The sequence below is a fragment of the Polypterus senegalus genome, chromosome 14, assembly GCF_016835505.1.
Source record: "Polypterus senegalus isolate Bchr_013 chromosome 14, ASM1683550v1, whole genome shotgun sequence".
In the NCBI taxonomy this organism is placed as follows: domain Eukaryota; kingdom Metazoa; phylum Chordata; class Cladistia; order Polypteriformes; family Polypteridae; genus Polypterus; species Polypterus senegalus.
In genome coordinates, this window is record NC_053167.1 from 134332174 (window position 1) to 134348357 (window position 16184).

Consider the following 16184-nt stretch of genomic DNA (forward strand, 5'->3'; position numbering starts at 1 on the left):
GGGAGACAGGAGGTACACCGTCCCCCCAAGGTTCGCTCGAGGACAGGGGCAACTCACTCAAGGCCCGGACGACGCGTCCTCCTGGAGGAGGACGTCCCTCTCGGGGCCGGACGCTCTGCCCCAGAAGTCGTCGCTAAGGGGGGGGAATTGTGGAAGACTGCCGGCTTCCCAGGCCGGTCCGCACCCCCAGGCCGACAGGAGGAGCTCTCCCAACAGCAGGATCGTGCCCCGAGGTCCAGCAGGGCCTTATGGACTCTGTAGTGTTTATACACAGCCCTGCTGGATACCTTGGGGACCACCAGGAGTTGCTGTGGGGGGACTTGTGGGATCTGTTGTGCCCTATGACCCGGGAGTATGTCACAGTCACGTGACGGGAAGGAATGGCGTGCTCCTGGGGTGAAGTAAAAGACTGATTGCCCTGACCCAGAAGGAATAAGGAACTGTGGACTGCTGGGACAGGAACACCTCCGGGTCAGGGGCTATAAAAGGACGGTGCCTCAGTCCAGACACTGAGCTGAGCTGGGAGGTAGAGGAGCAAGTGTCTGGGCGAGGAGGAGTGTTTATTGTTATAGTATTGATAGTGGTTTGAATGAGTAGTGTGGAAGGTGCTTGGTGCACTGAGGAAAAGATAAATAAAAGGTCTTCGACTTTTACCTGGTGTCTGGAGTTGTACCTTAGGGTTCAAGGGTGCACTACTGCCCCCTACTGCCACAATATATATATATATATATACACACACACGTATATATATGTATCTTAATCTACATTATAAAGAACCGATTCAAAATAATAGTCCGTCTTCAGAAATAATAATCAAAGCGGCCCTTTTCTACAGCTACCACAAAATAAATACCAGGCATCGATCTGAACTGATCTTGCAGGATGTTTAAAGGACAAAGGGTGTACCAAGTTGTGGAAACTACTAATAAGGCTCGATGATGTCCCTGAGTCAGATGATAATAAAGAACAATAACTTTGATTAACGGTAGCAGTTAGCAGACTACTGAGGCACCAACAAAACAAGCATAGTCAAAACATGGAGACAAGAATCACCAAACAATACCCTCAAAACTTAAAGTGAACTTCTCATGTGCGATTCTCAAAGACAATGCATCTGATAGCAACACAATAACTTTTAACCACAAAAAGATCCTGCTCTATTGAAAAGGTCAACTGCTGGTTAATAATGACTACAAAATTTAAAGAGAAGTTTTTGGATAGACTACTGAACAGAACTGTTAGTGTAGCTCATTCCCTCATAGTAGTAGGCTTGGACCTCTACAAGGTCTGCTCACAACTAACACAGCATGTGGGGCTACATTAGAACAGGGAAACCGCACCCAGTAAAGAATCGAGAGGAGCCAAGGCAAGTTTACTAATTTGGTACAAGAAAGTGGTGCAAAAAGGCCAAGAAGTCTCTAGCAGAAAGTGAGAAATATAAAAGAAAAACAAACATCAAAGACCAGCAGGGAGAACAACGAAACTGAGCTACTGTAGATCAGGCCGCTGCATGGACAATTAATCGAAGATCTAGCCATAACATACTTTATGTATCAGACAGACAACTGTACATTTCTAGGCTTCAAGAAGATGCAGAGCTCACAAGCAGAGACTCAGCATCACAAAATAAATACCAGAATAACATCCTGAAGAAACGTATCAACAGTTAATATGAGATGCATAAGCAGGCTCAAACCCCATAATATACATTTAATGTTAAATGTACTGTATATGTCACGTGTATGCAGGTCTAATGTGGCCTGCTCTTCATTGGTTTATCTTTTGCTCCATTTTGATTTCTTCAATGCTTATCTAAAATGTTCTGATGAGGGCCTTGTTCATGAAGCCTTCGTGATTTCTAGTTATTGTAGACTAGACTTGGATTATTTTTTACTCTTTAGTTAGATTAACTGTGTACATTCCTTTGTGTTGCTTCATTGATGACGTCACACTTTGTGTCTATGAATGCTGTCTTGTTGCTCCAGTGCCATTTCTCCAGCTGAGAGGCCATCTTACTTAAGAGTGAGAAGTTCCACAAAACCCCACTTAGATAGTAGAGATTCTTTACAAAAAAGAAATAATTACAGCAAGGTTTCTTTTAAAAATTACAGGTTTACAGTTAGATGCTGTTGTGATGTGAAATTTTGCATACAAGATGATAAATATTTTGCATGTCTTTATTTGTAACTTAGGCAAAGCAAATGTAATATTAGTGTTACGTTAGTGAGAAGCATTAATATTTACTCCCTTTTAAGAATGAGTTTTTTTGTAATGTAATGACATTGTTAGGGGAAGTTCCTCAAACAAGTTTGGCTAATATTTTTCTGCTAAAGTCTCTCAGTCAATCCCCTGAGGAAAGTCAGGCTGCCTAACTGCCAAGCTTTACCTCAACTCTTTGAGGGCTGAACATTTTTTCCGAAAACTCTGCTTTCTGAAAGGAACCCAATGCACTAGTTTCACACATACATCAACATAAAACATATGTTGTTACATGTTGTGACTGCTGTTGGCAGCTGTTTGGCATCTCTGGCAGCAGTGGCTGTGCAGGGATGGCTCGATGGCCAGCAGGAATGCATGGCAGGCTGGCTACCTCTTTGTCTTTGCACAGCAGGTGGGCGGCAGTGGCGGTCGCAGTGTAACGCAATATGTTTTGTACCTCTTGTCATCATAAGTGGTGGTCCTCCTAGGCAAATGCTGCTGTAGGCGTATCAGCTACTCAAATGTGTTCAGCACCACGATCAGCTGGGGACCAATAGGCTGATGCCAGTACCTCACTTTCGTTTTCGATATACATCTCCAGAATACTTGCATCAAACTCAGAGTCCAAAAAGTCAGAGTCAGATTCAGAGATAATATGTAAAATGTCCATGGAGTATTTTGCTTTGCACATTTGTTTTAGTCTCGCCAGATATCGATGCCATTTGAGAGGCTGTTTGTTCTTCACTACTCATGCACATGCAGGGAATTGAGATTGAGGTCAAATCAACAAAGCTACATAACTTTCCTTCAACAAAAAAGAGTCAAACTAAAACATAAGGGCGAGTTTTGTCACAGTTTACAACCCATTACTGTCCTGTACCCCTGAATTTTAACACATGTCAACATCAGCCCTAAAAGAATTAACATATGGTTTGGAGGGCAGGTGTGAAGGTATTCTGCCACCATACCCCCTAACCTCTGTTTTAAGTATGGCAGCTTGGAATTGGATTGTATCAGAAGCCTTTAAGTACCACAATGCCCTATTGGCTGTAGGGGTTGGACAGAAAAAACTATAAATTTGCTTGCTTTACCACACCTTCTCTCTCTGTTAGCAAACTGAGACCATCACACATCATAAACTGAAAAGGACAACACAATGAAAAGCACAGCTCGGCAGCCATATTGAAACAGGCATGCAGCCTGTTCTGAAGAAAGCTGACCACAAAATGATGCCTTAATTAGAGACATTTTAAGTAACTAACAAGTCTTTGTGCCGCCTGAAACAACACATCAGCATTTGTCAGGTTGTATGGTTGCCAATATTCAAATGTACTTTGCATATTGTTATTATTTATGAATATTATCAATAATACATTATTTAAATTGTAACTTAATCCCTGCTTGTCTTTTACTACATCTAATTGCCTGAGGTTTTAAATGTAGAAGGGAAGGTAGGGAGAAGTTATATGATACAATACCTTAGAAACAGTGGTAAGTAAGTCTGTGAGATTTGTGGCATTTTGATAAAGGCTACATATTAATAATACAAAAAGGGAAAGTAGAGTAATATAATACTCTACCAAGACAAAACAGATGCAACTTGCTCAGCCAAGTTACAAAAGTTTGTGATTTCTGTTTTATTTTTTATTTTTTTTTCAAACCTTTGCCACATGAGAATATAACAGTTTTCAACTAATAGAGGTGAACAAAATATTCTCATTAGTCATAGAAATGTGTTAGCACTTATGATAATGCATCCACTTGGCAAGAATGTGTGAAAACATATCTGATTTTAACACTTGGTTAGCTGTTTACATCATCTAATACCACTGAGATGCTTTCAGAAAAATAAACACTCAGATTACAGATTTCTATTGCAAAAAATGTATTCAATTCATAAGTTTTTATTTTAAACTTTGCTACGGTACCTTTCGAAAGAAGGAAGTATAATAATTAAAAATCATTTGCTACCTCTTGCCTCTTCAGCACCTTTCCTCTGTTTTGTGTGTGAACATCTCCTCACCAGTGCTCCCTCTCTCAAATGTGTTTCTGTACAGCTGTGCCTTTGAGATGCCTTTCTCACCTCCTGTCCGATTTTATACCTACTGTCTTTGAGGGTGACTCTCTCAGCTTGTCTCCTACACCTTTACTCCTCCTCATGTGACTCACACTTGCAGTTCCACTTTCGTCACATCACTAAAGCCAAACTGACCAACCACCGATCTTAGTGTTTTATTATATAGTAGATTTTAAAAATGTATGCATTGGTCCTTTCTGTTACTAGTAGTTCATTTAGTCAATTCTAGTATATAAAGTTATGAATATTTTGTAATTTATTTGGTAATTCGCAATATGTTTTTTTTATTCTTATGCAGCTTCTTCAGACATTATTACATATATATATATATATATATATATATATATATATATATATATATATATATATATATATATATATATATATATATATATACAGTGCATCCAGAAAGTATTCACAGCGCTTCACCTTTTCCACATTTTGTTATGTTACAGCCTTATTCCAAAATGGATTCAATTCATTTTTTTCCTCAGAATTCTACACACAACACCCCATAATGACAACGTGAAAAAGTTTACTTGAGGTTTTTGCAAATTTATTAAAAATAAAAAAACTGAGAAATCCCATGTACATAAGTATTCACAGCCTTTGCTCAATACTTTGTCGATGCACCTTTGGCAGCAATTCCAGCCTCAAGTCTTTTTGAATATGATGCCACAAGCTTGGCACACCTATCCTTGGCCAGTTTCGCCCATTCCTCTTTGCAGCACCTCTCAACTCCATCAGGCTGGATGGGAAGCGTCGGTGCACAGCTATTTTAAGATCTCTCCAGAGATATTCAATCGGATTCAAGTCTGGGCTCTGGCTGGGCTACTCGAGGACATTCACAGAGTTGTCTTGAAGCCACTCCTTTGATATCTTGGCTGTGTGCTTAGGTTCGTTGTCCTGCTGAAAGATGAACCGTCGCCCCAGTCTGAGGTCAAGAGCGCTCTGGAGCAGCTTTTCATCCAGGATGTCTCTGTACATTGCTGCAGTCATCTTTCCCTTTATCCTGACTAGTCTCCCAGCTCCTGCCACTGAAACACATCCCCACAGCATGACACTGCCACGACCATGCTTCACTGTAGGGATGGTATTGGCCTGGTGATGAGCGGTGCCTGGTTTCCTCCAAACTTGATGCCTGGCATTCACACCAAAGAGTTCAATCTTTGTCTCATCAGACCAGAGAATTTTGTTTCTCATGGTCTGAGAGTCCTTCAGGTGCCTTTTGACAAACTCCAGGCTGGCTGCCATGTGCCTTTTACTAAGGAGTGGCTTCCGTCTGGCCACTCTACCATACAGGCCTGACTGGTGGATTGCTGCAGAGATGGCTATCCTTCTGGAAGGTTCTCCTCTCTCCACAGAGGACCTCTGGAGCTCTGACAGAGTGACCATCGGGTTCTTGGTCACCTCCTTGACTAAGGCCCTTCTCCCCCGATCGCTCAGTTTAGATGGCCGGCCAGCTCTAGGAAGAGTCCTGGTGGTTTCGAACTTCTTCCACTTACGGATAATGTAGGCCACTGTGCTCATTGGGACCTTCAAAGCAGCAGAAATGTTTCTGTAACTTTCCCCAGATTTGTGCCTTGAGACAATCCTGTCTCGGAGGTCTACAGACAATTCCTTTGACTTCATGCTTGGTTTGTGCTCTGACATGAACTGTCAACTGTGGGACCTTCTATAGACAGGTGTGTGCCTTTCCAAATCATGTCCAATCAGCTGAATTTACCATAGGTGGACTCCAATTAAGCTGCAGAAACATCTCAAGGATGATCAGGGGAAACAGGATGCACCTGAGCTCAATTTTGAGCTTCATGGCCAAGGCTGTGAGTACTTATGTACATGTGATTTCTCAGTTTTTTTATTTTTAATAAATTTGCAAAAACCTCAAGTAAACTTTTTTCACATTGTCATTATGGGGTGTTGTGTGTAGAATTCTGAGGAAAAAAATGAATTTAATCCATTTTGGAATAAGGCTGTAACTTAACAAATGTGGAAAAAGTGATGCACTGTGAATACTTTCCGGATGCACAGTATATACAGGTAGTCCCCAGATTACGGACATCCAACCTACGACTTAAGAACGGGTTCCGCATCTGCAGCGCATGCTCCTCAGTAACTGCCGTTCCGTCATCTTCGGCTTGGGGACGCTGCAAGCGGTGGCTGGAAGGAGGCCGGGGGGGGCGATTTCGCTGCTCGCGCAGTGTAGTGTCTCTTGGGTGGCTCCCAGCGGCAAGCGGCTTCACGGCTGCCCCGTTCGTTCTCGGTGGGCGGCTAGTGATGCTGCAAGCGGTGACCCGGTTGTGGCTGAACGGTGGCCATTGAGGGTGAACAGGGCGGTGGGGGGTAGCATTGTAGTGTGCATTGGTTGGCTGCCTATTGAATGGGGGCGATTCACTTCCCGCCTTTGGCCACACCGTGTTCGTTCTTGGTGGGCGGACGCTGCAGGCAGCATACTGTAGTGGAGGTGACTGTGAGGTGGGCTGGTGATGAACCGCCCGTCGATGCCCCCATTCATTCTCAATAGCAAGCCTGCTTGTACTGTTACGCACATAGCAGGAAGTTGTCTCTTATCAGTACATCAGACGTATTGATGACTGGTGCCTTCCTGCTGTGATAGCGTGGACAGTGCTGTGCACAAGAGCTCATCTTAATCTTTTGTCTTCACCCTTCAAGAATGTCTCTGAAACACAAATCTGATGCAAGTGCTGGTGATATAGTAAAGAAGAGAAAAACCATCACCATGGAAAATAAAGTAGAAATAATAAAATGGTCAGAGAGAGGTGAAACTCCATCATTCATTGGCGAAGCACTTGGTTACAGTCGGTCAACAATAGCATTTCTTAAATTTATGTCCCTGTTCTGACTTACATACAAATTCAACTTAAGTACAAACCTAAAGTCCCAATCTCGACGCGTTCTTGGACTGCCTGTATATATATATATATATATATATATATATATATACAGTGAAACCTCAGTTCACGAACATCTCGGGACACGTACAAATCGGTTTACAACAAAAAAGTTCGCCAAACTTTTGCATCTGTTCACGACCACAGACTCAGTATACGAACAAGCCAGCTTCCCTTTCGGTTTGTGCACGCCGATGATTTCAGCACGTGTTCAGTGTCTACCTGTGCATTCCCTGTGCAGTGAGAGAGAGAGTCACACACACATAGACCCATGGGAGAGAGAGACACGTGCGCGCGCGAGAGACACACACACACACACGCGCGCGCGCGCGCATGCACGAGTGAGAGACACATGCACACACACACGCCTGCGAGCGAGAGAGAGAGACGGCTGGACGCATAAGGCCGAGAAGGCAGTTAAAGAATGCACCAGGCTTGTTTTTAAAGAGACAGATCTGAGCATTGTTTTAATCTTGTATTTAATGAAGACTTTTTTCTATTAGATTTTAGCCTCCACTTCACTTCTGTTTACAGCGATCGGTTCGTAGCGTGCATTGTTGCAATGTTACTTTTCTTGGTGTTTTTAGCGAGCGATTCGTAGCGCTATAGCGTGAACTCTTGCAGTGTTAGTTTTCTCTGTTGTTCAAGGTTTTCTCAGTGTTATTCAATGTTTTAACATTTAGTTTACTATTACGCTGTGCATTCTATGGTATAATTAACTATATTTGTGCTTTAAAATCTTTAAAAAAATATATTTAAATACAGTTTGTATGGTATGGAACGGATTAATTGTATTTACATACAATCCTAAGGGGGAAATTACTTTGGTTCACGACCAAATCGGTTTACAACCAGAGTTTTGGAACGAATTATGGTCGTGAACCGAGGTTCCACTGTATATTGTGATAAAGATGCTATATGAGCGCCGACCTGACACAGACTGACACCGGAGGCACCCGTAAAATAAATAAAGTTTTTATTTTTCTTTACCTGATGGCCACGTCATAACACAGTCACACACTAAGAACAAACTACAATCACAAAGCACAAACACAAATAACCTTCTCTTCTTTCTTCTCCACCACTCCTCCCAGCAAGCGTTGTCTCCCCCCTCCCAACTCTGTCTCCCCAAGTGGTGATATAGCCCATCTGGAAGTGCTCCAGGAGTTTGATGACCTGCATCCGGCTGCACTTCCGGGTGTGGCGGAAGAACTGCCCATATGGGCTCAGGAGGCCATGCAGCTCCCTCTGGTGGTGGCCACAGAGCCCAACAGGGCTGAGTTCTGAAATTCCATGCCTGTGGCCCTGATGCAACCCAGGAAGGCTGCCACCAAGCTTTCTGGGGAAGATGTCGTGGTGCCCATGGTTGTTCCCCCAAATCATGAACAGAAGAGGCATCCAATCTTCTTGATCTCCAACGTCACCCTACAGACCGCCTTCCTATGCTGTCTAACTTCACTTTCCCCTGCCATCACTTTGCATTCTTCAATCTCCTTCAGATTGACTCTTCTGTATAGGATATAATCTACCTGTGTGCATCCTCTTCCACTCTTGTATGCCACCCTCAGTTCCACTCTCTTTACCTTCCTCCTCTCCTCCTGCCTCCGGACATCTCTCTCCCCCTTTTTCTTCTCCTTCTTTGGCTAACAGTAGGCCGATTTCCGCCAGCACCCTGTTGACTAACAGTACTGGTGGTGGTCGTTGTTAACCCGGGGCTCGACCGATCCGGTATGGAAATTTATATTGTTGTCCGCATATTGATTTGGCAAAATTTTACACCGGTTGCACTTCCTGATGTAACCCTCCCCATTTATCCGGGCTTGGGATCAGCACAAAAAAACACACTGGTTTGTGCATCCCCTGTGGCAGTTGAATACTGTTACAGAGATGAATTTGAATGTGACCCCATGACTAACTTGCTTTCTGCTTGCCTTAGAATTGAAGGGAACCATCCAGTGGACTGATGCAATTACTTCTGCCAAAGACAGCCACTGCATCTCCTGCAGGAAGAAGTTGTCATTCACTTCCAGATATTCGTCTGAGATGCACCTTCACCGAGGGCTTGTTACTCTGCTTTTTTGATTTACAACCAACAGACATTAAACAGGGATTCCTTTTGGTACCCCAATTCTTTTTTTTTATTTTGGTTTGTCTATTTTACTATGTACTGTAAATATAAAGGAACATGTCCCTGAATGCCTCACTGCAGCATTTCTCAACCTTTAAGTATTTGCAACCCGAGTTTTCATAGCAGTTTTAATCGCGACCCCCTTAACATTTTTTTGAAATGTAGATGCATATTTTATTATACCTACTTAACTTTTATCGACATTTATCTAACTGTATTTTTGTTGTTCTAGTATCAGAATGTAGTTTAAGTTAATTTGTTTTGGTTTCAACAAATGTTTTTTTCATATTTTTGATTCTTGTTTTATTTTTTTCACATCTTTCACATTTTTGCCCCACAGGTTGAGAACCACTGCCTCACTTGATTAATTGCAATCAGAGAAAAAACATGTTTTTCAATAATAGACAAATCTTGATGCTTAGGCACCAACAACAATTCAATCTCAATAATATAATTGTGGATATAAAATCATAGAAAACAGTGATGATGTTTGTTATTTAATAGTCAGAAACGCTGCTTTAAATGCCAGTTGTAGAAGATCAGCCTCAACACAGAAAGACACACAGACTCAGAAGTCCCAAAACACACACGTGTATTTTTCTTTGTTGCCTTTTATCAGCACACAATTCACAAATCCACAATATAGCTCAGTCTTTTCTCTCCTTCTTTTTCTTTACTGCCATCTCCACTCCTCTCTCACAAGCTCTGTCCGCTGCCTCCTGACTCCGACTCCTTGAATGGAATGAGGTGGCCTCTTTTATACTGCACCTGGAAGTGCTCCAGGTGCTCCCTGATCATCTTCCTGCAACACTTCCAGGTATGGCGGAAGTGCTGCAGACCAAGGCTCCGGAGCTGTCCTGTCCTGGCCTGAGGCTATGAGCCCCAGCAGGGTTGAGCTTCTAAGCTCTAAGCCCGTGGCCCCAATGTAAATCACGGGGGCTGCCCTCTTGTGTCCTGGGGGAGGTACTGCTGTTGACATGTCCTCTCCCCAGATCCTCTCCTTTGAAGGGCGTCCCAACCGGGTAAGACCACCGGCTGTCTGCCACACAGTCTATTTAGATTATTCAACCTTTTCAGAGACATGAGATGTGGTTCTTGAAAGTGTATTGTCTACTGTCGCTGTAGTGCTTTTTAGAGATTTCAATGCTCATGAAACAAATGATGGAGAGACTTGGAGGGGTGTGATTGGGAAGAATCGTCTGCCTGATCAGAACCCAAGTAGTCAAACTGGTACTGGATTTTTGTGCTAGTCATGTATTATCCCTAATGAACACCATCAAGCATAGGTATGCTCACAATGGTACCTGGTATGAGAAGAATAAGGGCTAAAGGTCAAAGTTAAACAATGCACCATAGTGAGATCCCTTTGGGCAGAGGGAGCAGAACCTGTTGCAATTTAGGATGTTAGCTTGTGTAGATCAGTAAGCTGTTTAGGAACCCATCTTGCGTAAACATTATGGTAGCCCATGTCATCATGCACTATGGCATATGTACATCCATAGCTGATATCCAAATGTGCAGCAACAGCAGACAATGAAATCTGTTGATCTTGTCTGATTAAGGCATTTGCAATGTCAGTTTGGGCCTGTGTGTTCAATGGTAATCATGGACAAGACTGAGCTTTATCTGTATAACAAAAGGCGCTATATTGGCGCCTGACTCGAAGAAGACTGATACTGCAGGCACGTATAAACTAAATAAACTTTTATTTTTCTTCACCTGTAGGGCACGTCTTCCCGATTTCCCACAGGCACAACACAGTCCCAAATCAGACCACCAAAACACAAAAACTGTTCCTCTTTGCACCACCACTCCTCCCAGCAAGCTTAGGCCTCCTCCTTCTAACTCAGGCTCCTTGAGTGGTAGCTGCTGGCCCCTTTTATAGTCCACCCAGAATTGCTCCAGGTGCTTGATTGCCGAGTTCCGGTTGCACTTCTGAGTGTGGTGAAAGCACTGCCCACAAGGGCTCTGGAGTCCCAGCTGTAGCACCCCCTGGTGGCGCCTGAGGGACCCCACAGGGCCGAACCCAACTCCAATTCCCATGGAGCCTGGCGGGAAACCATGGCACCGCTCCAACCCAGGGAGGTTGCCATCTAGCGTCCTTGGGTTGGGTACTGCAAAGTCCATAGCTGCTCCCCCTGAACATATCCCGAAGGGGTGTCCCAGCCGGGCATGGATCCCGGCCATCCGCCACATCTGTTACGCTTGTTCTTTCCATTTTACACCTTTCTAACCCATTCATAAACTTTTGGCTGAGGCATGCTGCTTTCTCTATTGTACTGAACCAACATCCCTTGGTGAATTTTAGCAGGTTTCACTCCTACTGCCCAAATAAATCTCACTACAGAGTGATGTTCAACAATGGTGCAATCCTGCAGGAGAGCATCCATGTTCATTTGACCATGGCTTCAACTAGACCAACGGAAGAGTGCTACGATGTGTGTGTTTGAACTACAAATAAGCCATCATGAATGTGTTGTATTGTGTTTGTTCTGTCCATTGAGGTTACTGCATAATTTTCAGATTGTCTTTAACTTTTGAATTTATACATTGTGACCCAAGGACAGACCACAAAGGAGCCAGGAAAATTAGTTGGGGCACCAGTCAGGGTACCCTGTACAACCATAGGCCTAAAACCAAGGAAACAAATGAAAATGGAGGCAGTTCAGTCCCCAGAGCACAAGAATCAAGTGCAAATTCAGGCAGCAATCTAATCTTACCCAAATAAGACAAAAACGGTTCCATCTGTGGGACCTCTGTCTCTGTTGCTGATTGGTTCAAAATGAGCTGCCATCTTCCACCATTTTTGTTGCATCCTAACCATGAGGGGCAGAGCTTGCCCATCGATGAAGGCAGGGCTAAGCTTTTTACTTGGGCTGCCTCTGAACTGCAGGTGAAAAAGAAAGGCAGAATTAGTGACAGTGAGGGGTTACTACTTACCTTGACAAAGCCAGGATGGTTATCCCCAGGTGCACATGCATGGTGCTATATATATATATATATATATATATATATATATATATATATATATATATATACTGTATATATACATATATATATTTTATATATATATATATATATAATATATATATATATATATATATATATATATATATATATATATATATATATATATATATATATATATATATATATAAATATATATATATATATATATATATATATATACACATAGTATATATGTGTGACAGATAGGGGGCGGTATCGCTCCCTTGCACCCTCAGACTTGACTCCAGACACCAGGTAAAAGTCCAAATGTTGACTTTATTATTACACAACAGTGCACAAAGCACCCTCCTCTCCACAATATTCATTAAATAAACAATTCACTACAATAATAAACTCTCCACCACTCCCAGACGCATTGCCACCCTTCCACCCAGCTCAGCTCACCATCTAGGAGTTCCCACAGTCCTTTTATAGTTCATGACCCGGAAGTGCTTCTGAACCCGCAGTCCATGTGACTTCCTAGCACTTCCGGGTCAGATTAAAACTCTTCTTTTCTTCGTCAGCCCGGAAGCACTTTATTTCTTCCGTCCTCGTGACCTGTAAGTACTTCCTGGCTGCATGAAAACCAAACGTCTCTGTGTCTCCCTGCAGCGTCCCCTGGAGGCCCCGACATTATCCAGCAGGGCTGTGTATTAAAACACCATTGTCCATAATTCCCTGCTGGTATTCGGGGCACCTCCATGTTGCAGGGAGGGCTCTACCTGGAGGTCTGGGGGTATTGGCCAGGATAACAGGCCGGCCATAGACCACAATATATATACAGTATATTCAGTCATATGAAAAAGTTTGGGAACCCCTCTTAATCCTTTGGATTTTTGTTTCTCATCGGCTGAGCTTTCAAAGTAGCAATTTCCTTTTAATATATGACATGCCTTATGGAAACAGTAGTATTCCAGCAGTGACATTAAGTTCATTGGATTAACAGAAAATATGCAATATGCAGCATAACAAAATTAAACAGGTGCATAAATGTGGACACCCCAACAGAGATATGATATCAATACTTAGTTGAGTCTCCTTTTGCTCCTTTGAGCCTCTAGACGCCTCCTATAGCCTTTATCAAGTGTCAGGATTCTGGATGGAGGTGTTGTTGACCATTCTTCCATACAAAATCTCCCAGTTCAGTTCAATTTGATGGCTGCCATGCATGGACAGCATACTTTAAATCATCCCATAGATTTTCTATAATATTCAAGTCAGGGGACTGTGACGGCCATTCCAGAACATTGTACTTCTCCCTCTGCATGAATGCCTTTGTAGATTTCGAACTGTGTTTTGGGTCATTGTCTTGTTGGAATACCCAACCCCTGCGTAACTTCAACTTTGTGACTGATGCTTGAACATTATCCTGAAGAATTTGTTGATATTGGGTTAAATTCATCTGACCCTCAACTTTAACAAGGGCCCCAGTCCCTGAACGAGCCACACAGCCCCACAGCATGATGGAACCTCCACCAAATTTGACAGGAGGTAGCAGGTGTTTTTCTTGGAATGCAGTGTTCTTCTTCCACCATGCAAAGCGTTTTTAGTTATGACTGAATAACTAAATTTTTGTCTCATCAATCCAAAGTACTTTGTTCCAAAATGAATCTGGCTTGTCTAAATGAGCACTGGCATACAACAAGCGACTCTGTTTGTGACATGAGTGCAGTAAGGGCTTCTTTCTCATCACCCTGCCATACAGATGTTCTTTGTGCAAATTGCGCTGAATTGTGGAACGATGTACAGACACACCATCTGCAGCGAGATGTTCTTGCAGGTCTTTGGAGGTGATCTGTGGGTTGTCTGTAACCATTCTCACAATCCTGCGCATATGCAGCTCCTGTATTTTTCTTGGCCTGCCAGACCTGCTGGGTTTAACAGCAACTGTGGCCTTCCATTTCCTGATTCCATTCCTGTATGTGCAATGTATACATACTCTCACCATGTATGCAATGATTTTTGCTGAGTATTCTTGTTTTCATCCTATACTCCAAAGACAAGCATATTACATTTATTGCACATCTGGCATCCATGATCGTGCTCTGAGATGGACTTGCAGGCACCACAACAAGAAGACATGTAAGAGTGCAGATAATGTTCACAAAACTGAAGAAAAGGGAAAAAGAAAAATAACTTAAAAAAATACATTTGTTTCTCAATATTTATTTCACTGCATAAAATCATTAAAATTACTGTACACTTTTTTATAATTGATTATATAATTATGTGTAAAAACAACAGATGATGTTGAAGGCATTGTCTGCTCAAATTATTAAAAAGTGAAATGCTTTCTGAATTAACTTATTTGTTACCTTCATTCTGCTGGCTGTATTTCTATATATGCTACACTGATTTCTTTTCACAGATGATATCACTGCAAAAGGTCCTTAATTTGGGTGTCATCAACTTCTTACTTTTCAACCGCACATCAGCTCAATAGTACAGACAGCTTTTTTTCATCTCTGCAGCATTGCTCATCTGCATTCTTTCCTCAGTGTGAAGGATACCGAGTCACTCATTCACGCTTTCATCACTACCCGTCTGGACCATTGCAATGCATTGTTTTATGGCCTCCCGACTAAAAATATCAACAGATTACAGTATGTTCAGAATTCTGCTGCTCCTCTACTTTCACACACTAAAAAAATCTGCTCACATCACTCCTGTCCTTTATGATTTGCATTGGTTACCGGTCCTTTCAAGAATCAAATATAAAATGATTCTTTGCACCACTAAAGACCTTCATGGTTTAGCCCCTCATTATCTGTCTGAGCTGCTGCTTCCTTACCCTCCTGCCCATGCATTAAGATCATCGGACCCTAACTTACTTACTGTACCTAAATTCAGGTTAGTAACTATGGGTTTGATAGCCCCTAAAATTTGGAGTGCTCTTCCTCTCAGCCATCATGAGGAAAAATCTATTATTCATTTCAAACTCCTGTTAAAAACACATCTCTTCAATGGGTATTATTCATTTACTTGTATGTAATTTTTATTGTCTTGTTAATGTGTTTATTGAATTGTAACGTGTCCTTGAGTATATGAAAGGTGCTACTTATTATTATTATTAAAAAATAAAATCTAAACAAAGTAAAAAGTACTTGTATCATGATATTAAATCTTGTTTTCCCTATTGTAAGATTTATTGACTTATCCAAAATTGATATTTACTATTATTTAGCTTACTTTAAGAAATCTTGTAAGGTAAATTTAGCTTACCCCATTGGCAATTTATTTTTGCTAAATAAAAGCAAACAACTCCCATTTAAAGTTTAATACCTGTAGTTTTTGCATATGCATTTTTTCCAGTGTAGCTGTATTACATTTCATAAGACAATGGGCCTCAGTTATAGTGCCATTGGTTAATCGGATGTAATACAATGTAACTAAGTACTTTTCTGTATATAACATCTGTGAGAGATAATAAAAGACTAACATTATTGCCAGGCAGTGTGGTGTTATAGTTAAGGCTTTGGACTTCAAACTCTGAGGTTGTGGGTTCAAACCCTGCAACTAACACTCTCTGTGCTCCAGTGTAAAAAACAGATAAAATGTAACCAGTTTAATCTGAAATATTGTAAATCGCCTTGGAAAATGGCATCAATCAATTAGTAATGAGCTTACTCTTGAACGTGCTATCCACAATTGCACAAGAGTAAAACATTCTAGCATTAGATCAGTTCCTGCGTTTCCTAGCATTGAAGACAGTTAGTAAGAGACAACCAATTTCTTGATGAGAAGTTTTTAGAAGGAAACTCCACTGTAATTCTGTTGTTAGACTTAAGCGCAGCATTTGACACCATTGACCATTCTATTTTACTGCACAAGCTAGAAAATAATTTTGGGCTTATAGGCA